Here is a 26,488-nt window from a genome sequence, read left to right on the forward strand (position 1 = left end):
GAGAGGAAGAAAAGGTGAGCCCCCATCCTCCATATCCTCTGAGACAGTGATGCTACATGATTTGCCTCTTGGAGGTGGAATGGATGACACTGAGGGGTCTGGTTGTGAATCTTCATGCCAAAAAATGTATTAACTTCCATGCAGAAGGCTTTTATTTTCCTCACCTTGACCCTGCTGAGGTGCAATCCCATCACTGGGACAGTAGTCTAGATAAACCCAATGCACAAACTTAAAAGAAAGTGAGAACTTTAATGCTGTTTACTAGCAAGTTAAACTTTCTGGAGGCCTCTCTATCTGCATGTGTACAGGATGCTGTGCAGTTAAGTAAAATCTCCTTGGAAATGCAGTGAGACAGGGAGCAGGAGCACATCAAGGTAATTCCATTTTAAAATACACTGAGGAGATGCTCTTTGTTTCCTGTTTTAAAGGGTCTGTAAACAGTGTAGGGGAGCAGGAGGAAGGGGGAAAAGTGCTGTATCAAGCAGCAACTTGGAAACAAAAGGAATTAACTGGAACTTGTTGGCACAAAAGGTAAATGGGGAAGGAGGAAGTAATAGGAAAGGAATGGGGGGAAAAAAGTCAAGAAACTTGCTCTTGCAGAGATTTTATTTGGTATGCTGAGTGTATTCCTTCTCCCAGCATCTCCTCATCATTTCACTGTGGGTTTTTTCCTTCCCTTCCCTCCCCTCATCCCCCTTTATTCTACCTCTGTCTGTGTTTAATATACTGAGTTTGCAGATGTTATAGAGAAGACCTGAATCTCTGTAGGTATCCACACTGATCTGCTGTTAGACAAAGTGTGGTGGAGAAATCCAGCACCAGCCTTTGGGGGCGCTGCAGGTGAATTTTAGTGTACATGTTTCTCCAAATACTTTCAAAATTAAGTTATGCCTCTGGAGAGAGTTTTTGGATAGTAACTTGTTCCAATAGGACACAAAATGAACAACACTCATGCTGAGTTGTCCAAGGCAAAAAAGGCACGTTTATTTCCAAACTCTGATATTTATAGAATTCCAAAAGTGACCATGGATTGGAGGATGAAATTGCCGCCTCTCCAAACACACTGGTCAAACCAACAGCCCATCAATTCTCTCCTCCTCCAGAAAGGAATACAGAACAATCATTATTTATGTGAAAACTGCATGAGAAACCATTACAAAAATGTAAACATCAGAAGGCTTGGAAGAATTTTAGGAGAACAGGGTGACAGTAACTATTGGTGTAGACCCTCATCCTGTTAACATCACAGCAGTGGTGATGGTTCCACTGAAAAAGAATAGTGAAATAGGTTCCTTCTCTAGAGCAGATTCCTCCTGCTCTAGAGAAGGAACCTATTTCACTATTCTTTTTCACTTCTGAATGGATGTGCATGTTCATTGTAGCTCTCAGGTATGGGGAAGAAGCTGTTTTTTCCATGGCACTTAAACAAGAACACTCTTTTGTTACCAAATGCAGCAGCAATGTCTCCTGCTGAAGACTATTAGGGTAATGGAACATGCTAGGAATATAATTTTCATCAAGAAAACACTCATCACCCACCAAGTCTACAGTTTAGCATGTCAATTAACTCTGAGTTGGGAGTGAAAGGACAGGAGAGGGGAAAAGACAGAGGAGATGCTAAGGAGCTCTTGGAGCACTCCACAACTATCTTCTTCCAAGGGCTTATTTTTAAAAGCACACAAAAAATTCTAAAAGTATGTCTAATACAGCTGAGAATAGCAGTTGAGCTATCATAACTATTTACATGCAGTACAGTGGAAAATACTATCAGAAATGGGGCCATCAGTCAAAGTTTAGCCTGAATAGGAGTCTCAGACAGCTCCCTGGAGCATCCTTCAGCACACAGACTCATTGCTATGTAATAGCATTTGTTATGGCTGGCAGTTTTTCAAGATTGGTTATATTAGAGTAGATTTCAATGCCTATTTATGTGCCAACATATTGAAACAGCCTGTTTTCTCCTCTTTTTTCTCCCCCTCCTTCTCTAGAGCTGGTGAATAACAGAAGTTTGTGGGTGCTTGTACCTAAACTAAATTACTTTCACCCAGGAGCTAAAACACAGAATTAGGCTTTAGTGTCAGAATGAGCTAGAACTTTAGGATGATGTTATGACAGGGGAGCAGGAGGCTGGGAAATTCAAAGAGACAGAAAGTAACCAGAAAACAATTTAATGTGCATAACAAGGGAAGTACCTATCAGTGGAGATGCAGTAAGGGAAAAATGCTGAAGCTGGAAACAAGGCTGAAGTGAATTTGAGTTTTGTAGGATTATAATGAACAAGGCCTGGCAACATAGGAATGTGGGACTTTTCCTAATTGGTTTGCCATCTAATTGAACACTTTTTTCCCAGATGAACTTTTAAAATGAGCATTTTAAGGTTCTGGTCTTCAGAATATCTTTAGCATGTGTTTCAATGAGGGTCATATACAGGAATTGTTCTAGTACCTACTGAGGGTCCTTTTAAAACTTGATATTAAAGATTAATTTAATGCTCTACATTCTTATTCTTCCCAGGGCAAAACCTCTCAATGCCCCAAAAATTCCTGAGGAGATGAGCTTGGCATGGTTGTTATCCTTCCAGATTGGGAGGGAATCATGCAGTCACTGGGACACCCCTGAGAGACACAAATGCCACCAGGTGAGCATCCAAGTTCTCCTGGCTTTTGTAACTGCCCTGTGACAACCCGCAGACATCTGTGGTGTGGCTTTTAATGAATCCATGGGGGCTTCAGTGCAGGTTGGAAAACTGGGCACGTTCCTCGGGGAGGGTCAGGAGAGCTGGTGGGTGCCAGTACCCAGCTTCCAGCAAAGGGCAGACAAGCCTGGCAGCTCTGGGCAAAGCTCTCATCAGAGGCCTGAACGTGGCAGAGCTGAGGGGCTAACAATAGCAATGCTAAACTGTGGTGCTAAAAATCTCCTGGCACTTTGATCTGTTTCCCTTTCTTCCTCCCTTATTGTGCCTAGTTAGGGTAAGAGATAAATTTTCATTCATGTGGCAATACCGGATACTTCTAAACCATATGAAAGGTTAACTTCAGAAGTAATGAATAATATGACCAAAATAGATTTGGACCAGTATCCTGTCTTTGATTTTTTTTTTCTTTTCTCTTTTTAAAGGGTATTACAATCCCTTTTGCCTTTGCTCACATTTTGATAGCTATCCCTAGGAAATAAGAGCCAATTGTTAAGTATGCAGCATTGTGACTTTGTTCTCTGCTTTGTGCTGCAGCTACCACAGGAGACTTGTAGCCCCATTAAAATCTGTTACTCCCCCTGAAGTCTTGAACTTTCTGGACTGAAAGAAATCTGTCTAATTGTCATGGCCAGCTGATGGTGTGTGAAGGATTTGGGCTAACCAAAGAGTTACTAGGTGAGAGAGAGCTCACATTAATGCTGGGGTGAGAGTAAAGGGGGAGCTTAACCAAGTTTTTTTAGCTGATGGACAAGGGATTTTTACGTGGCACACTTCCATGCTCCTGGAGGGATTTCTGCTAACACTTGGAGTTATGTCAGCTGGCCTAATCACCTTTCCTTTCCTAGAAATACTTTTGTAATCCAACCTGTTGGGTGTGAAGTCCTAATCATGGCATGGCTGTGCCCTGGCACTGTGTGAGTCTGTGTCTGTGTAGGATGCTCTTTCCCAGACTTTAACTTGCAGGAGGACAAATTGCAGTGTGTGTCCAAAGCTGTGTGCCAAATAGAAGGCAGGAGGTCAGACAGAGGGGCCAAGGCAGGCAGGGCTTCTCCTACAGCTCTGCTGCGTGTGAGGAGGTACCAACCCGACTGAAGAACTGCTGACTTGGTTAGGTAGGACACTGTGGGGAAAGGGAAGCTGTACAAGTATCCTCTATACATAGGAGAAGAAGCACAGACAGGAAATTTAAACTGTTAAAACACTTATGAATACAAGGTTCTTCAGTGCCAGCTATCAACTATGTGAGACACTGTTGTATTTGTGCTCCCCCCAGATGGAGGAAGGAATGATGGATCTGACTCCATGTTCTCAGAAGGCTCATTTATTATGTTATGATGCTATATTATATTAAAGAATACTAAACTATACTGTACTAAAGAATACAGAGAAGATACTTAGAGAAGGCTAAAAAGATAACAATGAAAACTCGTGACTCTCTCCAGAGTCCTGACACAGCTTGGCCCTGATTGGCCAATGAGTGAAAACAACTCACAGCAGAATCCAATGAAACAACCACCTGTGGGTAAACAGTCTCCAAACACATGCCACATGAGCAAAACAGAGGAGAAGTAAATGAGATAAAATTCTTTTCCTTTTGCTCTGAGGCTCCTTGGCTTCCCAGGAGAAAATCCTGGGCGAAGGGATTTTTCAGAGAATGGCAATGTGACAAGACTCTCCAAGTGATTCATTCCCCAGAGCATATGGATGCCCTGCAGTCTTGTGAGCATTGCATGGTGTCTTGTACAAAGGAGCCTGAGGGAGGGGCTGCCTGTCAGGGCAGGGATTTCTTCTGGCCAGAGTGGTGCAGGCAGTGGGCATTTGCCACTGGTGACTTGTAGTGGTTACAGGGGGTGTCTGTAGCTGTTTGTCTGCCTGAGGGAGGCACCACTCTGGTTACAGGTACAGCCAGCTCTCTTCTGGCCATGTCTGCAGCCTAATGCATGAGCTCAGAGCTGAATTACATGAGGATTTTGGGTTAAGGGGGTTTTTAGTAGAGGAATATTTTCTCACACTGCATTTTGAAAGACTATGCCTTACAGCCCTCAAGAGTAAAAGGTTCACATCCCTTTCTGGTCATTTTTACAGGCAACAGGCAACTTCTGTGATGACACTCCTGTCTGTCCCATAAAATCTTGAGGTTCAACAGTGACAGTGGCCTTCCTTCAAAGGGCTGTAGTAGCCATGAAAGGCTTTCTCTCAACTTGCTCTACTCAGAAAACATCATCTGGTAAGTTTGTTATGATTTTGGGGTGAGGATTGAGAAGTAGAGCTTAAAGTATGGTATGGCTGTTCTATTTAAAAAAAAATTAATCTGTTCTGAAGAGAAATGGCCAATAATAAAAAGAGATCTATTTGAGATCTTGAGTGTTGATGATTGAATGCTTAAGTAGTGATCTAGGGACTGTAGTCATTTCACGGTGTACACCTGTAAAAACGAGACTCCTGTTGTAGCTGTTGCTCTTTCTGCCCCTTTTGAATTCTGCTCTACAGAACCAGAGCCCCATGCTCAGTCTGTTAATGCTTCTGTGACCTCTCTCATGCTTCTTCCCCTGGTTAGGCACTAATTCTGCCAGGTGCTGCTGTTACCACTGCCCACCTCCCCAGCCTCCATCTCTCCCACAGGCCCAGGGACCCACACAGCTAAGTGGGCTCTGAGCTTAGGGACAAAAGGAAACCTCCCTCATTCTCTCATTTCCCAGGCAAGGGCACAGCTGCTGACATGGGTGGACAGTTTTCTCTCTGAAGAGCAGAGCTGTCTTGGCATCATTAAGCAAATTAGTACTTTGAGCTCTCAGATCAGAGAAACTTGGAGCTTGGAAAGATGTGTCCAGTCTGTCTCTTCTGTTTTGTGGAAGCAAACTCTTTTGCCTTTCTAGTTATTTGAGCCATGTCCAATCTTCCCCATCCTCCTTTCTTCTGTCTTACCTGTGTTCCTCACTGCTCTGTGAATCAGCACATCTGCTTGGGCAACTGTCTTGGGCTTCAGAAGTAAAGCACAGCAATTAAATTTCTCATATTTAAATGCACCAGACTTGCAGCACCGTCAGCATAGACCTGTTTGCTTTTTCGTGTGCACACACACATTTTCAAGGTGAATTTCCAACCCTAGCTCTGAAAATAATGAGGTACCTTCTCCATTCACATGTGCCACTGTGCCTCTTTTGGCTGGGGTAGAGGTAATTTTCTTCATTAGGCAGCAGTTAGTAGGCTGGATTTGTGCTGAAAAGGGTGTTGAGATGGTTTTGGTACTGCTGAGCGGGGTTTGCACAGAGCCAAGGCCTCTTCTGCTTCTCCAACCTCCAGTCTGTGGGGAGGCTGGGGCTGCACAAGGGGGACACAGCCAGGACAGCTCATCCTGAGTGACCCAAGGGATGTCCCATGCCTTGTGGCATCATGATCAGCATATAAAGCTGTGGGAAGAAGGAGGAAATGTTTGGAGTGGTGATGGTTGTCTTCCCAAGTAGCTCTTACCCATGATGGAGTCCTGCTGTCCTGGGATGTCTGAACACCTGCATGCTCATGAGAAATAGTGAATTAATTCCTTGTTTTACTTTGCATGCATGGCATTTGTTTTACTCCTTAAACTTGCTTTATCTCACCCCAAAAGTTTTCTCACTTTTACTCTCCCAGTTCTGTCCCTGATGCTGCTGGTGGGGAAGCAAGCAAGTGGCTGCACGGGGCTTGGCTGCCAGCTGGGGTTACACCATGGCAGCCACAAAGCAGTGCTGCTGTTGTAAAAATGTTTATTTGCTGAATGTGCTTTGCCTTAAGCTGCTGTCTGAGATCATTCCAAGATACTTTTCCATGCTCTGATGTATCCAAAGCTGCAGAAAGTCAATTCAGTGCTCACTCCCACATGGGTGGTGTCCTCACATCTCTGCAGTTTGCACTGCCACCAAATCGAGCACAGGAACATCCCTGAGGAATGAGTGATTATTTAAACTCAGTTTTGGGTTGGATTGTGTTTGTTTAAGAAAGGTGGAAGGGATGATTGGTCTCAACATGTAACTGACCTCTGATTAATTAATTAATAACCATTGTCTGCAACCTGACACTCTAAACGGGAAGTAGAAAAATAAACAGCTTAAGCCACCTGTGCTAACTTTTGCTTGAGAGCTTGGCTGCCCTTATGAGATGGTTGTGCCTTGTCCTGGGGCACACAGAAGGGGTAGAGGGGCCCACTGTAAAAAGGTCAGTTCCCATGACATGACTCAGAGCACCACTAAAAGACGGGGAGCAGAGCCATGTGGTGAACCTTAATATTCTCAGAAGGTTTCCCTGAACCACCTCTACCAATAAGAATATTTTAGTGGATTTATTTATTTTATTTTTAAAGTTTATTTCCCCCCCCAGATTCATCCTCTCCTTCACTAGTTTCTGAGGAAAGTAAATATTCTTCACTTCCAGTTTTGTTCCTTTCCTATCTCATGCCCCTTGTGATCAGTGGAAGCTGGTGGGTATGTGATACAGGTTATTTATGTACTGTTTAATTTGCTGTTGTTACTTGAGATGATTGGAAACACTTTGGCAAACTAATTTTGGAAAGTGAAGACTTCTTGTAATGGAAATGCTTTATAAATACCATTTTGACTGAAAGAGTGAGGAAATTATTCTTACCTGCAGAACGTGGCTCTCTGAAAAATCTGCAAAGAGCTGTTTACCCAGGGCATTGCCAGCCTGTACACATCCTGCTAGGACAAGAGACATTTCTAAGCCATTTTGTCAATCCTGGCAAACAGGTGGGCTTGCTGTTCCCACAGGTCTGCATGCATCCAGAGCTGCTCCCCAGCAGCTCAAACCTTGCTGTGCAGCATCCTGTGCTGCTGGCACTGGTGGCAGCAGAGATGGAGTATGCACTTTGCTGGGTACCTGGTAAATCATATCAGGCTGAGGTATGTCTCTGTTGAACCTTCATCTCTGTTTTATGGGATACCCCAATGATGGTGGCATAGGTGCAGAATGTTTCATGAGATCTGTGGATTTGATGGGGGCTCCATCTGTGTTGGGGTCTGGTGGCTGAGGAGGTGAGAGACTGACGCACCTCTGGACTCCCTGTGTTGATCATAACAGCAGCAAAACTTTAGAGGACAAGTTAAGGCTCTGTGTCAGCACAGCACAAAGGGCACTGGGACCTCACTGGTATTCCCACAAGTGACTCTGTGATTGTAAATGTTAAAGCATGAGAGTTGTTTGGCAGCAGATGTTAAAAGCGTTGTCTGAATTATGGGGGAAGGTTTAGACAGAAAAAATGTTTGTTTTCCTTCTTACTCGCCCAATGTCGACAGAACAATTCTCAGGGGAAAAATGCTTGTTGTCAAATGTGAAGGGTGTCAACCCCCCTGCTTGCACACACTGGTTTGGGTGGGTTTCCTCCTGGGACTAGCCTGGAACCCCCAGAGCTGCAGAAATCCATTGCATCAGGTGCCATTTGGAGTGCCACCAATGCAGCTGTGCCAGGGTTAATGATTGTAGTAACACTCTGACAAGGGGCCCAGTGCTTGTGTGTGATGCTAAGAGTGAAATGAACAGCAAACCTCTGGGCAGGCTTGCTACTTATTGTCTGCTTAAAGCACAGGGTCAGGAATGTGACTTTAAGGTATAAGTGTAGGCTAGACATGATCTAGAGAATAGCAAATATCACCTATTCTGTCTTCCCAAGCTGTCAGAGCTGTATATGACATTAAAGTTAATGAGCCAGAAATGAGCAGGCATGTCCCTAGAGAGCTGTTCTCTTTTTTTTTTTTTTTTTTTTCCCCTCCATAAAGACTGGTTTGAACAGTACTAACATAATATGCACCTCTGTGCTGGTAGTAAATTAATGTCTGACATGGCAGGAGCTGAAATTCAAAAGAAAGCTTTTAAGTTGTCTGTACCCATTGTCTAAACCCCAGGATATTCTTGTTAGAGGAATATTTTGCTGTGGCATATAATTTAGATTTTATATATGTATATATAAAGTGGACAGGTTGGACAGAGCTGGGGAAAGTTGCCCTTTCAGTTTGCTGTGCGCAGCTTGGGGCAGGACTTGGGGGAAGGGAAGGAGAAGAACTGAGGACAAATATTAAGCATGGGGAAATATGGTCTGAGCAAAGCCAGTGCATGAGCACAGTGTGTGTGAATAAGGAGGCTGTAAAGCACATATCCTCTTGGAAAATTCCATAGTTATTCTGTGTGCACTGATGATGGGAGGCTTCTGCACCAAAGGAGTGATGTCCTGGGTCAAACTTGCCTGAGGAAAGTGTATTCACTCAAGTCCCCAGACCCATGTCTCTTTGGAGGGTCCCATCTCTCATCTTCTTAGAAACAGCCTTCAAAATATGTTCAGTTTGACTGTGCTGTGGCCCCAGACAATGGCACCAGGAGAAAGCCTGTTGTGATTCATTAAAACAGTGCTCTCAGGCATCCAGCAAGTACAGCAAGGGACAAGTACAGCACATTATCAAAGCTCTGTCTCATCTGTTCTGCAGTGTTGATGTGGGATATTTGGTGGGATGGAGAGAAGAAGCAAGACAAGCAGTGGGCTGACAGAAGTTAGAGCAGGAAAGCTGTACCTGGGGTTGATGGGAATTTGCTTTCCAACATTGGCAGATCTGTGACACCAACCCGCTTGCAGGTGCTGGGGCTGAAGCAAACACTGCTGTGAGATGCTGAGCAGGATGGGGAGAGACAGGAGCTGGCACTAAGCGTGGGTTACTCTGACATGGAGGAGCACCTGTGGCTGATGGAGGGCAGTGGCAGCTCAGGCTGGGGGCACTGCCAAGAGAGATTTCCCCTGCTCCCTGAATGCTGCCTGCAGTGTGTGAAACATTTTTCACCTGGGAGCCAGGCTGTGTCTTCTGTTGGGAAGCTGGGAAACTCTGGTGAAGGCAAAGCCAAAGTGGAGGCTGAGCAAAGGGCAGTGGACTCAGGGGAGATGGGATCACTCTCATGGTATCTCAGTGCCCAGGGCCTCTGTCACCCCTGCTGCTGCTCAGATACCTCGTGGTGCCAGGGTCTCCTTGGGACACCTCAGTGTCTGGGGAGGAGAAAGCTGTCCCCTCATCTGCAAACTGAAGAGGGCTGTACCACCCCTCCTTCAGTACAGCTCCTGCCCCTCTGCCAGGCGAGGTTTGAGTGCAGCACTGAGCTGGTCTCTGCCTGTCTGACAAACTCTGGCCATCTCCTTCTCCTTTTTCAGGGAGACTCCTGGTGGCCACACAGCTGTTTGTTTGACAGGCATGGCAAGCTGGCCAGTATTGCAGTGTGGGGCTTTTGTGTGTTTCTCCTCAATGAAGAAGTTGTCTTGTGTACAGGGTGAGTGTTTGGGAATTGGGTCACTTCCCTCCAAACCCTCCCTCTTTGGAAGTCCAGACTTGAGCACTCTGTTTCAGAAATCATCTTTTTACTGCAGTAAACCTTGTGGTGCTGTAGTGCTTGTATCTATTCAGTTCCTGAAAGGTGCCCTGAAAATATTATCCTTCAGCATCTGGGTGCATGGCTAGTGCCAACTCCTGCACACAAGTGGTGCTCATCTGTCAAAACAGAATTGGCAGCCCTGTTCCTCTGGGATAATCTGGTTTACCAGAGGGAAATAGCTGCTGCAGCAGCATGGAACTAAGATGGACTGCTCTGGCTGCAGTGTTATCTTGCTGGAAAGGAGCTGATCTGGAACTTAGTGTGCTGTCTTATCCATTGTGAATATGCCTTGAGGTTTCTGAGAGATTTATCTATGCCAAGCCCTTAGTCTTAGCTCTGATGTCAAGGGGGCCATAATGACACAATTCTACTTGCCAAACAGTTGTTTTTCCTCAGTTTTAAGTGGAAGGGTTTAGATTTGCCTTCTTAGGGGAGGGAAAGGTGGTGTCTGACTCAAAGTTTCCTGTGAACTGGTAGCTAAAAACCAGACTTGGAAATGAAGTGTATTTGTGAAGAAGGATTTTAATGCTCAGCCCTATCAGCCTGTATCAATGAGTTACAAGCCAGGAAACGTCTGCCTGCCTCCATCTCCTCTGTTTTCAGCACTGCTGTGCACTACACACACATCCATGTTTTAAACAGAAGAGAGCAGGCTCTTTTCCATCTCTGTGTTGCTTATCACAGTCCACATAAATATTGAAATACAAGCATAGGAGTGTGAGATGAAGCAATGTGGTCTCATATAACCAAGAGAACCTGCCAGCCATCTGCTGCTAAATGGCTGAAGAACTTCAGCCTGCCCTTATACCAGCTCATTCTGGTGCCACAATTAAAAGATCATGTGGGCAAATTTTGATTTATTAGATGTACCAAGTACTAGTGTATTTGTTGCTTAAAAGAAACCCTTCTTTCTCCTATCCTCATCTCATGCTGCTTTTGGAAAGAAAACCTCATATTCTAGCTCAGTTCAGAAAACATCATTCAATCCTTGCAAAAATAATAGTTCCCCTGAACTAGCAGAGCTGTAAATTGCAGTATTTTGTCAGGCTCCTGCTGCTGATGACTGACTTGTTGTGTTCTAACCAACTTTCAAAAACTGCTCTGCCATCATCACAACAAATGTTGTTGGGGTTTTGGCTTAAAGATGTGATTTCCTCAATGTGTCTTCAGCTGTGCAAATAGAGCAGCTCAGTGTTTGCAATTTAGTGCTGTATCACAGAGCAGGGAGGCTTCCTGTTGTGAAAATGTGTGTGGCATTAGGGGAATGACATCCTGACTGAAACCTTCCAGGCAGTGGGGGCAGGATGGGCTGCCATGCCTGCTCCTGTGGCAGGGAGCTGGGCAGAAGGAAGGCTGCTCTCAGGGCTCTGGATGTGCCAGCCACCCCTTCTCACACCTGCAAAGAGGATGTGAGTCGGGGTCTCTAGCTGGTCACTGTGACCCTGAGATGTGCTAGAAAGTCTCTTTTCCCAGCCCAGTGCTTGAAGAAGGAGTCAGAACTCTTCATTTCCATTCTCAAGGTTGTTTATTTTATCTTATCTATAAAATTCTTTCTTCTGCCCTGCTGAGGTCCATCCAGCAGGACAGTTCCAGGCACCCTGCCTGCCCCCAGGGCAGTGTTATGTCTTTATACTAAAAACTACGTATATAATGTTTACCATCACTTTCCAATACCTATCACCTATGTTAGACAGGGACCTTCTACTCTAAACCAATCTGTAAGTGCCAACATCACAGCAGAAGATGAAGGCCAAGAAGAAGAAGGAAAAAGGCTGGACACAGCCAGTTCCCTCCATCTTGCCTCCTAAACCCCCATACCAAAACCCCAAAATCTACTTTTCCACCCCATGACAACTTCACTATCATTCTACTTAAACTGTCGAGACTTGCAGATCTTCATATAAGGTTGGTAATTTGCTCCACGGGTCATAATCAAACCCACAGGCATCTTGGGGTCTGTGTCAGGGTCTCTGAGCCCCCTGGCAGGGGTCTTGGCCATCCTGGACAGCCAGGGGAATGTTCTGGCTTCCCACAGATGTGCTGCCCAGTGAGGTGACAGCCCCATCCTAGCCATGGTGCTGCCCGTGCCTTGGGAGATGGACAGAGCTGCAGGGTGAAACCAGGCTCTCAGTTTGTGGTGGTGACAGAACCCCCTGGCCTTCCAGAGGGGACTTTATGCCTTAAATTTCACTGGAGGAAGAGGGTTAGGAAAGCTTCTGGCAAAGCTGAAGGACAGCAATTAATACTCCTCTGAACATTTCTTCTTTTCTGACCTAGAAATGGGCAGCTGGGTGCCAGGGATGGAACTACTGGCCTGCTAAGGAAAATGTAATCAGGTAAAATAATTTGGACTTCCAGTGCAGAGCTAGAATTGAAATGCATGTGGGGTATTTTGGATGATCTCCTTTTGGACCATCTGTTTGATGCAGAGGCGTTTGGTAAGAGAAGAATCACACACAATTCAGGGTGAGGTGCAGCACTTTGTGCAGAGGAGTTTTCCCTCCCCACCTTTTTACAAGTGAGTCTGGCTCTTATATTCTAAATATACCCCCGAGGGAAAGAGAGCAGCAGAACCAAGAATTATTTACATCTTTTGAAGGAAGAGGCACTGCAGTACTGGGGAAGGAGGCATAGATGCTGGGGGAAAGGAGAGTTACATAATTTAAGTGTGACAAGTAATTCCCATTAGTGTGGACTCTAATGAGCTCTTTTCTCCAGTTCCAGACTTGTTTGAAGCAAGGGTAATCATAAATTAATCTACACAGCATTGCTACTTGCCTTTTTTTTTCTAGAGTAGCTCTTCACTGCAGGAGAGCAGCTTTACCACACTGCAAATGTTGCTCCTGATTCCTCCCTTCAGAAATAACTTGTGCACTGATGGTTTTTGGCTTAAAGAGGGCACAGTAAGTGTTTATTGTACCAGCTGCAACTCTTGCATGCCGTGTGACTGTAGGGTCAACACAGAAATTCAAAATCAGGAGAAGGTTCTCCTGGCCACCAAATCCTGCACCAGCCCAAGCTGTAGCTCAAGCTTTCCTGGTTTTCTGGGTCCCTGGCTCTGGAGGTTGTATGTTAAGGTCATGGGAGAAGAAAGGTTTCTGCCTGGCAATAGTTACATTTGTTTGAATTCTGCACTTGGCTTTTTATGGCACAAGAAATGGCACTGTGAAATCCCAAACAGATTTCTCATCACAATTTATCAAGTAGCCATCCTGATGCTGCCAGAAATGTCCTTCTCTTTGCACTCACTACACCAAGCTGATTGTCCTAGAAGAGAGGAAAGTTCTGCCTCACCACAATGGAGATGTTCTCCTGATTAGTTTTTCTCTTTGTGGATTTTTTTTCTCTTGGCTTAAAAGTAGCTAAGCGAGAAACTACAAGCTATTGCTTTTATAAGCAGGGGTTTTTAAAATTTTAGCTAGGGCTGGGTTAAGATGAGTGGTGTGAAATTTTGATTACGTTTTTCCTCAGCCTATCTTGGGGTTAATGTTGGGGCTCAGATTTCTTCCTTTTTACACTCCAAGTAGCCTGTCACGTTTGTATGTGAGAGGCCTCCAAGAAGCATCTGTAACATTGCCATAGCTTAAAACCTTACAAAATCAAAAGCAGAGCAGAATATCCTTGAAGTAAGATTGCCTGTGCTGGCTGGCTGCTGTGTTTTAGCATCTACATTTCCTTGCAAGAGCCAGCTCTTTGTGTGTATGTTTTGTTTGGGCGCAGAATGAATGCTCTCACACACCAACAAGGATCAGTTGCTATTTATTTCCTTCTCAAGACCCGTTCAGGGTTTGATCTATGCTGGCTGCACTCTCTGCTCTCCCTTAATTTAGTGGCACTGTTTATGTAATTGCTGCTTTTCTGATTAAAGTGCATGAGTACAAGCTGAAGGCTTGACACAGGCAGCCAAACTTTTTAATTGCCTTTAGCTCATTTCTAGCTGTGGCACATCTCTTTGAATGCAGCTGACTCACAGGAAAGTCTGGGAGAGAAACTATACCCTTTTTATTTATGCTTTTTCTCTTGCAAAATTGCTCTGTGAATTTTTATCACCTAATGGTTTCTCTGACACATTTTAAAGCTGTTCAGCTTCTCACCAAGAGACTATTTTATATGAGACTTGGGCCAGTAAACCATTTCTGTGATCTGGGAAGTGCTGTGCTTCCTTCACAGAGCAATCCATTTTGAAATTAGCTGGGCCTGCCTGCTCAAGAGGAACTCACAGTTGCTTGGCTGCTAGTCCTGAATGGACCTATTAAATGCCATATTTCTGTAAAAAAACCCAGCAAAAATCCATTGCTGACTAGCAGGTCCTGAAATTCATGCATGTCAAGGGTAGCATAAATAATTTCATCTTGCAGTTTTGGAGACAATAGTGGTTTCTGGCTTAGTAAATGCTAACTTACATCCAGTCTATTGAAAAGGTGATTATATAAGGTAGAAATTAGCTGGGGCTTCAGCAGAGTTGGAGGAACAGGCTCCTCTTCCATTCAAAATGCCTTTTAAAATTCAAAGCACTTAGTGATGTGGATGTTATTTGTTAATTGACTTATCCTGTCCTAATTAACTTATCCTGTCCTAAGCTATGTCCAGCCATGTTTTGCCTCTCTCGGGTGGTTCCAAAGCACAAATAGATTGAAGCTCCAGCTCTTTTCACTTCCTTGTCCTAAGGCATCTTACAGAAATGCTCTCAGCCTGTATTACCCCCTTTGTGTTCAAGGGTGATGGGTCATTGGTCCTCTGACCAGCCAGGTGGAATTGTGCCAGATTTAAGGACTTGGAGTCTGGAAATCAGTGTGTTATACATAGGTGTCTGTTCGCTACAGCAAATTATAATGGCATGCTCCTGGCCTGAATTCCTTTGTAAATGTCCCTCTCTTCTCCCAGCAGTTCCTCTCAGGAAATACAGCTCCTGTGAAAAGCCTGAGGAGCTCCTTAGTCCATCACTCCCTTCTCTAGCTCAGGTGGAATTCAATACAGTCTTTTCCCCCAAGGTAAAATCATGAGAGTTAGCAAAATATATGCTATGTCCTGCTCCTTCCTTGGAATCCCTGGGAGATCTGCTGGAAATATCATCCCACAGGTGGCCTGACTGGAAATATCCACTTGGCCCACCACCAGTTAGAGATCTGGGGACTGGTTGGTCTATGGGAGCCGTTCTAGATAGTGAGGCAGAAGGAAGAATGCACTCACCCAGCTTGCAAGAGGGAAAGCAGAGATGATACTTCTAAAAAGATACAACAGTCTCAGTTATACCACATGTTTCTAGATTAGAAAACCATGATTTACTTGCTTGTGGGTTTTTCTTGTCCGCCTTTGTTTTTACTAAGCTCCTCTTTCTTTGTTCCTGACCTGTGACGGCTGAAAGAGTTTTCCTGGGAGAGATGAGTGTGGGCATGCATGTGGAGGAGCTGGGGAATAGCTGTTGTACAGCTTGTTGTGTGGAGGATGCTAGACAGTTCAGTTTCAATCTAGACCACCCTTGTCTTGTGGTCTTCACATGAAGCTGTGAGGCCAAGCAGGTCCTGGCACTTTTTTTTCCCCATCAGCTCTTCCATCCCACTTGACCAAAGGCAAGTGAGAGCTGCAGGTTTCCCTAAAGCTGAGATTTGCAGTTGAATTTTTTATTTCCCAGAGTTACAAGCAATAGCAGAGACTCCTTAGGGGCCAAGGGCACGTTGCTGATATGTGTGGCAGGCTGCAGACCTCACTGTGTTTGTACCTCTGGGTGCAGAGGGAAACCTTGGCAGACCTTGCTGCCCTTTGCCTGCTCTTGCTGCTCAGTTTCCAGCTGAAATCTGTGCCTGGCTTCCAGGTGCTGTTGGGTGTTGGGAGAATCTGTGAGGTGCAGGAAGGAAAATCAGTCATTGAATGGTTTGGAAATATTAAAACTCCACCTTGTTCCACCCCTCTGCCATGGGCAGGGACTCATTTCATTAGACCAGGTTGCTCAAAGCCCCATCCAGCCTGGCCTTGGACACTTCCAGGGATGGGGCATCCACAGCTTCCCTGGCCAGCCTGTGCCAGGCCCTCACCACCCTCTTGTAGCCACACTCACAGAGAAAAGCAAGGCACAATTCTTCCCAAGAATATTTCTCTGAACCTCAGAGAATGAAAACACAATTCTTATAATTTGCTGTGCCTGTGTTTGTGCAAAAGTAGAATGCAGTATGGAGATTGTTTACCCAAAGTGATGGTGTTTTGTTTCCTTGGCCTATCAGGGCCTAGCGTGTGTGTGTGTCGGAAGTGCCGCTGACAGTCACGAGATTCTGGGCTGTGGGGTGCAGTTGAGTGCTTGGCAGATTCAGTTTTAGATGTATAGCATAATGTAGTATAAAAAAGTAATTAATTAGCCTTCCGATAGCAATGGAGTCAGATGCATCATCCCATCACAGCATTGCTATACCCTCTCAATAAAGGTGCCCCCGTGGCTGGTGGTGTGGTGTTCTGCATTCCGCAAACTCAGGCATCTGCTGTCCCTCCTTAGGGCAGCTTTGCCCTAAGCAGTGCCAGGTGAGGACGTGCTCGTTCATCTCAGTGCTGTTTAGACCTCAGACTGGGTTTGGGCAGTCACGGATGCTCGGCACATCGGATCACCCTAATGTTGAAGGTGTGTGCTGTTAGGTGTGCCCTTCCCTAAGAAATGCTTCAGTTCAGGTCACCGATGCTGCTCTTGGGGCTTCCCGTGGCTGTTTGCTCGCTTTCCTCTGCTGCCACCGCGTGGGCACGTCTCGGTGTTCATTTAAGGCTTGGATTAATCCCAGGAAAATCCCCTCCATCCTTGGTTGTGCTGCAGTTTTCAGCTGTGCACACCACGCTTCTTCATTTGCCATGGAATTCAGCAGGGTATGGAGTCTGACACGTGAAAAGGACAGAATAAAGAGAGGGAATCTCTATCATGTTTTTCTTTCCCATTTTTCTCCTGAATGACTTGCTGAAGGCGTACATTTTTCACCTCTAGGAAAGGTTATGTAGGAGTAACTACAGTTGCTTCTACATAACCTTACTTAAGTGTGCATGGCAAGTTACAGATCTCAGACAGAAGTTTCACAGGCATCTCAATCAAAAACCAGGCTCAAGGCTTAGCAAAACTTTTCCAAAGGGCTGTTCCTGAGGCTGTTATACATAGAGAGCTCTGTGTCACTGCGGGCTCATTGAGTGGCTTTTATGTGCCCTACATTCAGCTCTGGAAATTGCACTTGGGACTCAACACAATTTATGCTCTTCTGGAAATATTGTTTTGAGAGCAGAACTCGATTGAAACTACCAAAATGGAGTTCTGGAGTGGAAGAGGGGCTGCTGGAGATGTCTGGTGCAGCTTGTGCAGTTTCACTTCAGAGCAGCTTTGGAGCAGCAGTGTGACCTGGATCCTGCTCACCCTGGGGCTCCATCAGGCCAGAGCCAAGTGGATAACTGTGTTTGAAACTGGACACAGACAAGAATGATCTAATTTTAGATTGAACTATAACTTATTCTCCTGTATTTGTCCATCAATTACTTTCAATTTTTGTTTCATCAATAAATGAAACATTTATAAGCTGCTGCTATATAAAAAAGCAGCGTAGAGATGCAACTCAGTTAGAAGTGATGCAAATTTAGCTTTTGTGAGGTGAATTTGTATCAGTGTTGCACATGAACAAACCCCTCATGAGGTCCTCACTTTGCCAATTGGTTGGGCTTCAGGACAGTACTCTTTCCCTCTGCCATCAAATATTGCAAGCAATGAAAATTTGGGGTGAGGGGCTGATCTTCTCACCTGTCCCCTTTCAGTCCAGGGATAGCTGCTGGAAGTAAACACCCAAAAATGCTTTCTTTCCCTTTATATCAGAGAAAAACCTTGTGAATGGCTGGGGCACATTTCATCATTTTACAGTCTTGTTAGGGGGAAAAAGGTTTAAATGAAACACAGACTTTAATGCAACAGGTGCAGCTCTCGGTGTGTGGAAAACTGTGCTGAGTGTGGTTTTCCAAGCCATGGGTCAGCTGCCAGGGCAGATTACAGATAGATTCAGTCTGTGACCTTAGCTATGTAGCAGGATGTTCAGTGTGGTTACAATATCTAAACCAATAACTAAATATCATGTGGGTTTATCTGTTACATTGGCTCTGACAGAAGAAGTTTGGCCCCGGGGCAGTGAAGTCCTGGTGCCTGTATGATAGAGAATTGCTGTTCATCCACAGAGAATCAAGAATGATTTTCCATTTCCTCTCTCTTTTCTCCCTCTACTGGCTGACAGAATAAGAACATAAAGCATTCAGAGCTTTCTTTTGGTTTTCAGAGGCATCCTAATCTAAAATTCATCCAAACTTCCAGCTTTGACTCATCTTGAAGGTAGAATTAAATGAGCCAACATAGCTGCATTACCACTACTGTGGTAAAAAATGCTTTTTCTTATGCTTCATTGGAATTTCCTATGTTTATGTTTCTCATCCTTTCAGCTGAGCATGAAAAAGGGAAACATCACAAATATTGGTGTTCAATGCTTTTGCACCCTGGAGTTTCAGCCTTTTTCTTCTAGATTGCCTACTACTTTATATTTTCTGAGAAGCAATCTCTGATTATAAAATGAGATGATATAGCAGCAAACACTTTTTCAAGTCTGCTTCTGCTGAAAGAAAGCCTGTCCAGCTGCATTAAGAGAAATATGAGCCTCTTAAAGCTGCTCACCCCTCAGACAGAAGGAAGCTATGTTCTGTTCTGTCTTAGACAATTTAGAGCAGCCATTCAAAACCAGCCTGTAGCATCTTGAAAGAAAACATGCTCTCAACAAGGCTTCTTGAGGAAAAAAAAGGACCCCCATAAAAAGCATGAGTAATAAAAGATATTCTCTTAAAACAGCTGGTGAAATAATAGGAGGTGTCCTGGAGTAGAGTTAAATTTTGCTATGTTTTTGACTACCTAAACCTCAATGCAACTTCAGCAGGGTTTGTCTGTCTCCTGGGCTGTGGGGGAATAATTTGGAACAGTCCTGCTTTACATTTAGTACACTGACACTGAGGAAAGCAGTCTTTAACCATCTCTTTCACCCTCGGGAGGGCATTTTGTCTTTTTTCCCAGCTTCTGGGAAGTTTTTTGTCTCTGGCAGACGAAAAGTTTCACAGCATTTCTTCTGAGAGGCTCAAAAGTATCCCATGTGTTGTGCTAAGATGGAATCCTCTGTCTTGCAGGTTCACTCCACCTACCGAAAGCAGTTTTGGGGTTGCAACCTATAACACCTTTGGTAATGTTTTATATGGTGATTCTAATGTAGCACCTAGCAGTCTCTACCTGTCCTCCTCACCCAACTGCAGTTTTTCACAGGACAATACCCCTGCCTCCATAGATCACAGGAAATCCTGTGTATGGAGTAGGAATATCCCATCCAGGCTACACAACTGTTTGGGACTGGCATAATTTTCACCATTGCAATACCTGTTGTTCTGAGTTACTTTTTAAATTTCTGCAGAGTGTGGAGGGATAGAATGTAAGGGAATAGTGCAGAAGGCAATCTCACACCTCAGGAGTTGCAGCTGTGCTAATCACCAAAGATTAGGAACAGGCCTGCCCTTCACAGGCCACAGCTGTGTCCAATAAGGATGAGTGCTATAAAAGAGTGGGTTAGCTGGGTGAGGAGAGAGATGGACTTTGTTGGCTGTGCTGTGGGCTGAAGTTTGTTGTCAGTACTGAGAAGAAGGAGTCAGTGCTGTGAGGAGGTGCCCATGAGAAATCACTGAGAAGGTTTGGGAGCCTTTGAAATAGGATAACAACAGCAGAGGTTTGGGGGGGGGGGGGCAGTTCAACCATTCCTTTGCCAAAAGAAAAATTTAGATCTCTTGGTTCTGATCTGAAATGTTTGCAGTGAAGTGCTGCCAGTAGATAGATAATTAATCATAAGACTGTAATGTGGATATTCATAATCAGTGATGAATATGTTTGTTGGCCTTTTTCCTGGTCAAGTATGAAATATAACAGCAAGGCAGAGGGCCCCTGAAACACTGGTTATTCTGCAGCGCCTGTTATGGCTTCAGAAAGTTGAATCCTTTGGAAACTTTTGTAGAAAAATGAATACAAAGGATTTTAAGACGCAGCAGTGCCAGTGAGATGACATGAGATGAAAAATGCCAAAGTTCTATACAAAGCTTTCAGGTTCATTTCTCTCCAAGCACATCATCCATCAGATGATGAGCTCAGAAGTTATGGACTGCCACGTTTAACATTGGAGAAGGAATCCCTGGAGAGCTAAACAAAATCCATGACTGTTTCTTACCTATACAAGAGAATATGAAATACTGTGTTTTCCACTCATAGGGCTGCTGTGTTTTGCTTGTGCTGGCTTCCCAAGAGATCCAACGGCATAATGAATAGTACTGGAAAAGCAGATTTGTCATTTTGTTGGAATACCTAGGTTTAAAGTCTGGAATACCAGATTTTTTTTGGGAAGAGTGATGAAAACCTCACTGTTTCTGGAAAGCATTGCACCAGGGTGTGGCAGCCATGGGAAATACTCACTGTCACATGTGTGGGACTTAGGAAGTCATTCCAATCAGCTCAGCAATAATCTCTGCCTTCTTTTCTTTCTGTTTCTAGAGGTATGGCTCTCTGAGTCAAGCAAACCTGATCTGTGCTTCTTCAGGGTAAAAACTCTTTGCTTTCCCAGTCCCCATCCTGCTGTCCATCTGCTTGAGAAATGTGGGAAGAGAGGCTGTCATTGAAGACAGGTAAGAAAGCTGCTCAGGACCTCAGCCTTCTCCTGATCTATTGTTACCAGTTTTCCAGCATTGTTTGTTTGGGGGACAGAGCTTGAGATCAGTGAACAATTGTCCATAGCCTTACTCAATGCAGTGTTCCTTTGAATTTAGAGGGCTTCATTTGTTTTCAGATGGTCCCTTTTCCTAAAAAGGCAAAATATATATTTTTCTCAAAAAAAACCCCAAACCACCCAACTTCCCATGAGCAGTTTCCCAACTGCTAACACATCCATGGAGCAAGAAGTACTGTGTGTGGTAAAATAGCTCTGCATACTAGATTTTCTAGTGCTGTTAAATTGCTTTAGAGCATCCGCTTTGACTTTGTTATTAGTAGAAAAGGAGTGAATGAGGAGTTTGAGCACTTTTCTTGAAGACTTGTTTACAGTTCTTTTAATCCTAACTGCACCATAACTTGTGCAAAGAGGGGCCTGCCTAAGTGGTGGCAGCACAGTCTTCCATCTCTGCATTTATCTGAAGAGTTTGGCTTGGGGATAGTGAGACAGAGTTGCTGCTACTGCTGTGATGTTCTGAGAACCCACCAAGCCAGCCCACTAAAACCCACAATTTCTCCCAGACCAAAGCTGCCAGCAGCTTAGACTCTGGCTGCCCTTGGAACCTGAAACTGGGTTAAGGGAAGATTCCTCCACGCAGATACATTTTTGATGCACTTTATTAGGAATCCTGGTGAGCCATAGGATTTGAGCTGCCTTAGACCTGGAAATGAGTCCCTGTTTAAGAAGTTTCAGTAATTACTGAAGTTCTGCTGAGATTCAGCTTATCAGGGGCAGCCTCCCATCCATCCTGGGAAACTGGGCACAGTTTTTTCCCTGGAGAGATGCTCCAGCAGCACTTGGAAGTTAATGCTGGGGATTAATCCGTAGGAAATGTTAAATCCGTGATCACTGCCAGGCTCTTGGCAGCAGTGAATTCCCAGCTAAGGGGAGAGGAGCCGCTAAAATTGTCCCTTCCAGTGCAGCAGCTGCTTTGTGCCAGTGCCTATAACCTGGGATTTATCCTGATTGTCTGACTCTGGAGGCATTGAAGTGCTGTAGTATGGAAAACAGAGCAGACAGTGGCTTGATCACTTGTGTTGTCTGGTGGTTTTGGGAAGGGCACAGCAACTGGCTGTGCAGGGAGAGGAGCCACTGCTCCCCAGTGAGGTGTGGGAAAGGCAGCCCAGAGGACATGGCTTGGGAACTGCAAGCTGAGAATTGGCTCAAATCCTCCTTAAACTCTTGAAATAATCCTGTTCCACCCCCATTCCGTGGTCAGGGACACCCTCCTGGGATGTCCATGGAATATGCTCTGTGCCAGGCTGCTGAAACAGGTGGGGGTTTCTCCCTGAGCTCAGTGCCAGGCAAGAATGGGGTTTGCATGGGAAGAAGCCTGGGAGCTGCATTTCCAGAGTTGGAGGCTCCATGCCTGGAAATGTTTCCAGTGCTGCTCTTTGGTACTTTCCAGAATTGGGCATGATGATGTTTCTGCCCAGAGTGAGGTGGTTTTCCCTGCATTGTTGGGATTATATGATGGGTGTTTAAGGGCTCTGTTGTCTCTTTCTCCTGAATGGAAGAGTGAGGAAATGGAGATACTTCTGGCTGTCACAGAAATGTGTCAATACCTCAGTTCCAAGTGAGGAATGTGATACCCAGCTCATGGTGTGTGCCTTGAGATGGTCTTGCCTGTTGTTTATTCTTTAGAACCCACTGGAGTGCTGGCCTGGATTTGGGAGGAGCCAATTAGCCTGGAGCTGTGAGATTTTTCCTGTCAGAAATCCATGATGGAGATGTTCTTCCTGGTTGTCCCAAAGGGAAGGTGGGACCAGGTAAGAATAGAAATGGGATTGTTTTGGCTGCTCTTGGATGTTGTTTTCTCTTTTCAAGATGTTTCTCTGATTGATGTTTTCACAGTAGATTTCTAGGCCTCATTTGAGGGTGATTCCAAGAATTTGGAAGTAGTTGGAAAAGAGTGAGGAAAAAAGGTGACCCTGATTCTTTTCTAGTAATTCCAGACTTCTCCCACAGCACCATTTTGGGGGAAAGCTGGTTAAATGATAAAGATACAGAAGAACAGGTGTTGTAAACCCTCCTGTCTCTCTGACAGAGCAGAGCTTCCAGTAATCTCAGTAGATCTCTCAGAGAAACTGTGGGATCATCAGGTTTTTCAGGAAAGGAAGACAAGGACAGAAATGAGGGAGTAGGTTTCCAAATAATAATGATTGGATGGGTGTAGGAATGATTCCTGTATGTTTGATGCCCCCCTTCATATTGCTGGAATAATTTTAAAGTACTCCTTTAAAAAATAATTTGAATTTGGGAATTCAAATTTGAAAGGAAATGATGCAAAATAAATATGGGGAGAGATCATGGAATCATCCTGGAATTGAGGAATGGTTTGGGTGGGAAGGGACCTTTAAGGATCACTTCATTTCATTCCCTGCCATTCCATCCACTAGCCCAGGGTGCTCCAAGCCCCATCTGGCCTGGCCTTGGACATTTCCAGGGATAGAGCAGCCATGATTTTTCTGGATTTATGGGCACAAGGGGAAAATTTTTAGTAGGAACTTGGATGTTTTCGTTGCTCTGTCCAGCCCCAGCAGGCCTTTGGGGGGCAGAGGGTGTGGGAATAGGAGCTTTGTTCACTGCTTCAGGGTAGTCTCTGATGGTCACAAACACCTTGAGTCTCCTTTGTTCTCTCTGCAGGCCTTTTCGTGAGCACACAAGTTAACAGACCAAACAAGCAGACCCCAGGTAAATCCAAAATTGGTTTCTGCCCAGAGTTAAATTTCCAACCCCCTGTTTCAGTGCCCAGCATAGGGGCATCCAGAGGGTCCCACCAGTCTCTGTGCTGCCCAGGTTTGGGATGAGCAGATTGGTGAGTGTCCCTGTGTTTGCTCCACAGGATGAAGAAGCCAACCCTGCTGAGGAGGGAGATGAGCATGTGTGGGAGGATGGAGACAGTGGTCACCAAAAGCTGGGGAAGGCAGAGGTTGCCTTCCAAGGGGAGGGACATGTCTATCCTGTTGGAATTTGGGCTGTGAGACCAAAGGAAAAAAAAAGGTTAGATCTGAATTTCTACTCGGGTTCTAATGTGCCATTGAAGAGATGTCTAAAAAGCTCATTATCTGTGATGGGACCTTGGAAAAACAGGAATTGAAGCTTTCTAAAGTGGCCTAAACCTGCCTGCAAGTATCCACACGCAGCTGCCAATTTGTGTTTTTGAGTAGACCTGCAATAAGGCCACATGGAACTGGACCGGAACAGTGGCCTCTTTTCATGGGAAAGAAACCCTTATACCCCCAGTGTCTTGGGGTTAGGTGAGAGGTGTCTTTGAAGCTCCAAGGGCAGTGAGAGTCCTAGTTGCTGGCAGCTTTGGCTTCAGAGAAATCCTGCAAAATAGGCAAATTTAGGAGGCGGCAGCTCACTGTCAGCCAGAGAGACTGGATGTGAATGGTGGATATTTCCTATGGGAAAAAAAACTACATTCCTTCAGTGTGTCAGGGTCAGCTCAGAGTTGGCATTTGGGGCTCCAAAGGCAGTTGGATTCCTAGTTGCTAGCAGCTTTTGTCTTGGAGAAATCCTGCAATGTTAGTGATTTTAGGAGGTGGCACCCCTCTGTTCCAAGATGCGACTGGACACGGAGAGTTGCCATTTTCCATAGGGAAAAAAACCTTCTTCCCCCAGTGACCTGGGGTCAAGTAGGAGGTGGCATTTCAGGTTCCAAGAGTAGTCAGACTGCCAGTTGGAGGCAGCTTTTGTCTTGGAGAACTTGTGCGATGCTGGCAATTTTAGGGGGCTGAACCCCACAACCAGCCAGCTGTGGCAGGAGACAAAAAATGGTCATTTTCCATAGGGAAAAAAAATCTTGTTCCCCCAGTGGCCTGGGGTCAAGCCACAGGTGGTGTTTGGGTCTCCAAGGGCAGCCAGAGTCCTAGTTGCAGGCAATATTAGTTTGGGAGAAATCCCGAGATATTTGCAAATTTTATGTCGGCACCCCTCTATCATCCAGGATGAGTGGCTGGAAATGAAGGCCATTTTCCATGGGAAAAAGAAGTCATTTCCCCAGGGTCTCTGTATCAGCTCAGAGGTGAAATTTGGGCCTGTAAGGGAATCCTTGGTCCTAGTTTCTGTCAGCTTTAGTTCTGAAGAAATCCAGTGAAGTTTGCAAATTTGTAGGTTGGCACCCCACTGTCATCCAGTGCAAGTGGCCACAAATGGAGGTAATTTTCCTTGGGGAAAGTTATTTCTCCAAAGTCTGGGTATCAGCTCAGAGGTGGCATTTGGGGCTGTAAGGGTGTGCAGGGTGCTGGTTGCTGGCAGCTTTGGTTTTGGAGAAACCAAAGGCATGGTTTCTGCCTCCTGCTGTTGGTTGGTGCAACAGCATGCGAATAATGGTCAGCTTCCACAGGAAATAGATCTCATTCCCACAGTGTCCTGTGGTCAGGTCACAGGTGGCATTTGGGGCTTCAAAGTCAGTCAGAGCTGTGGGAAATAGTAAAGGAAAAAAGGTTTTTAGAAACTTGGGAAATGTAGGTTTTAGAAACAGAAAGAGTAGAGAAACTTATAGATAGTTTTAGTTGTTTAATTTGAAGGTAGAAAAAGTTATAATAGTATAGTAAGAAAAGATATGAAATAATACTTTGAGTTTTAGGCTTGGTCAAGATGGATTTTAAGATTGTAGAAAAATGTATTTAGCAAGATAGTAGAAGGTTTTAAGTTTAATAATGGTGTATTGTTAATAGAAAGATTAGTAAATATTGTGTGATGTAAGTCTATGTGTATTTTTAGTAATTGCTTAAAACAACTGTCCATAAGCTTTAGTAAAATGTTATTGCTTAAAAAGTTTTAAAGATGCTCTGTAAATAAGTAATCTTTGGCTGTTGTTTGGTGTATGTGAGCTTTGTTATTTTTTTATTGTCTCAACTGTAAAATGAGGTTGATGTTGCAAATAAAGCTTAAGGAATGTACACTAGCAGTCTTTTTTGGTTTGTGAGGGGAAAAACTATGTCAACACAAAGGGTGCCCCTTCATAATTCTCAGTATCAAACCCTGTCACATCATGATACCAAAAAAAGTCAAACAAACAATAAAAGATAGCAAGATTTTCCAGGTGAGTTGTGAGTCCATCTATTCCTGTCTTCCACTCACAGACCTTTCAGTCATGGTCAGGAGCTGCTGTGGATGGAAGGACTCCTCTTTTTTAAGGGATAAACAGATAATGAAGACCACTCCATGATTTTGAAAGATTTTTAGATATGAAAGACTTTGATTAAAAAAAATAAATTACCAAATAGTAATTCCAAGAGTTGATTTTGCAGATTTTTTTTTGTTGTATCAAGCAGAGCCTTCAGGAAGTGGTTTATTAAAATTTAGAGCGATCTTCAGCAAGACAAAGTTGACAGCCAGAACAACAGAATAAGGCCCTGGTATAGTTCTGTGCATTGAGGATGCTCTGTGCCTCTTTGCTGGTACATGTGCAATGAGAAAAAGGCCTGGTTTTGCCTCTCATCTGCTGAGATCCTGCCTACCTGTCATTGTCATAGGGTGGCACTGCACACTAAAAGATAGAGGACACTCCCAAAAAATACTCAGTTGTGTTTGCAGCAGGCCTTTGACATAACTTGCGATCATGTGGTGGATTTTCAGGCTGCCCAGAGACTTTTGTTTGTTTTCTTTT

At 44.6% G+C, this 26,488-nt stretch overlaps 1 long non-coding RNA gene across 1 annotated transcript; it reads left to right on the forward strand.

Annotated features, from left to right (window-relative positions):
- The first annotated feature begins 4,778 nt into the window (after nucleotides 1–4,778).
- Nucleotides 4,779–25,769, forward strand: LOC132073690 (uncharacterized). Its single transcript, XR_009418519.1, has 5 exons — nucleotides 4,779–4,922; nucleotides 20,655–20,785; nucleotides 22,513–22,637; nucleotides 23,515–23,562; nucleotides 23,714–25,769. It is a non-coding gene; the product is annotated as an uncharacterized LOC132073690 (long non-coding RNA).
- Nucleotides 25,770–26,488: the final 719 nt, after the last annotated feature.

The sequence above is a fragment of the Ammospiza nelsoni genome, chromosome 5 (genome assembly GCF_027579445.1).
Source record: "Ammospiza nelsoni isolate bAmmNel1 chromosome 5, bAmmNel1.pri, whole genome shotgun sequence".
NCBI classification, from domain to species: Eukaryota; Metazoa; Chordata; class Aves; order Passeriformes; family Passerellidae; genus Ammospiza; species Ammospiza nelsoni.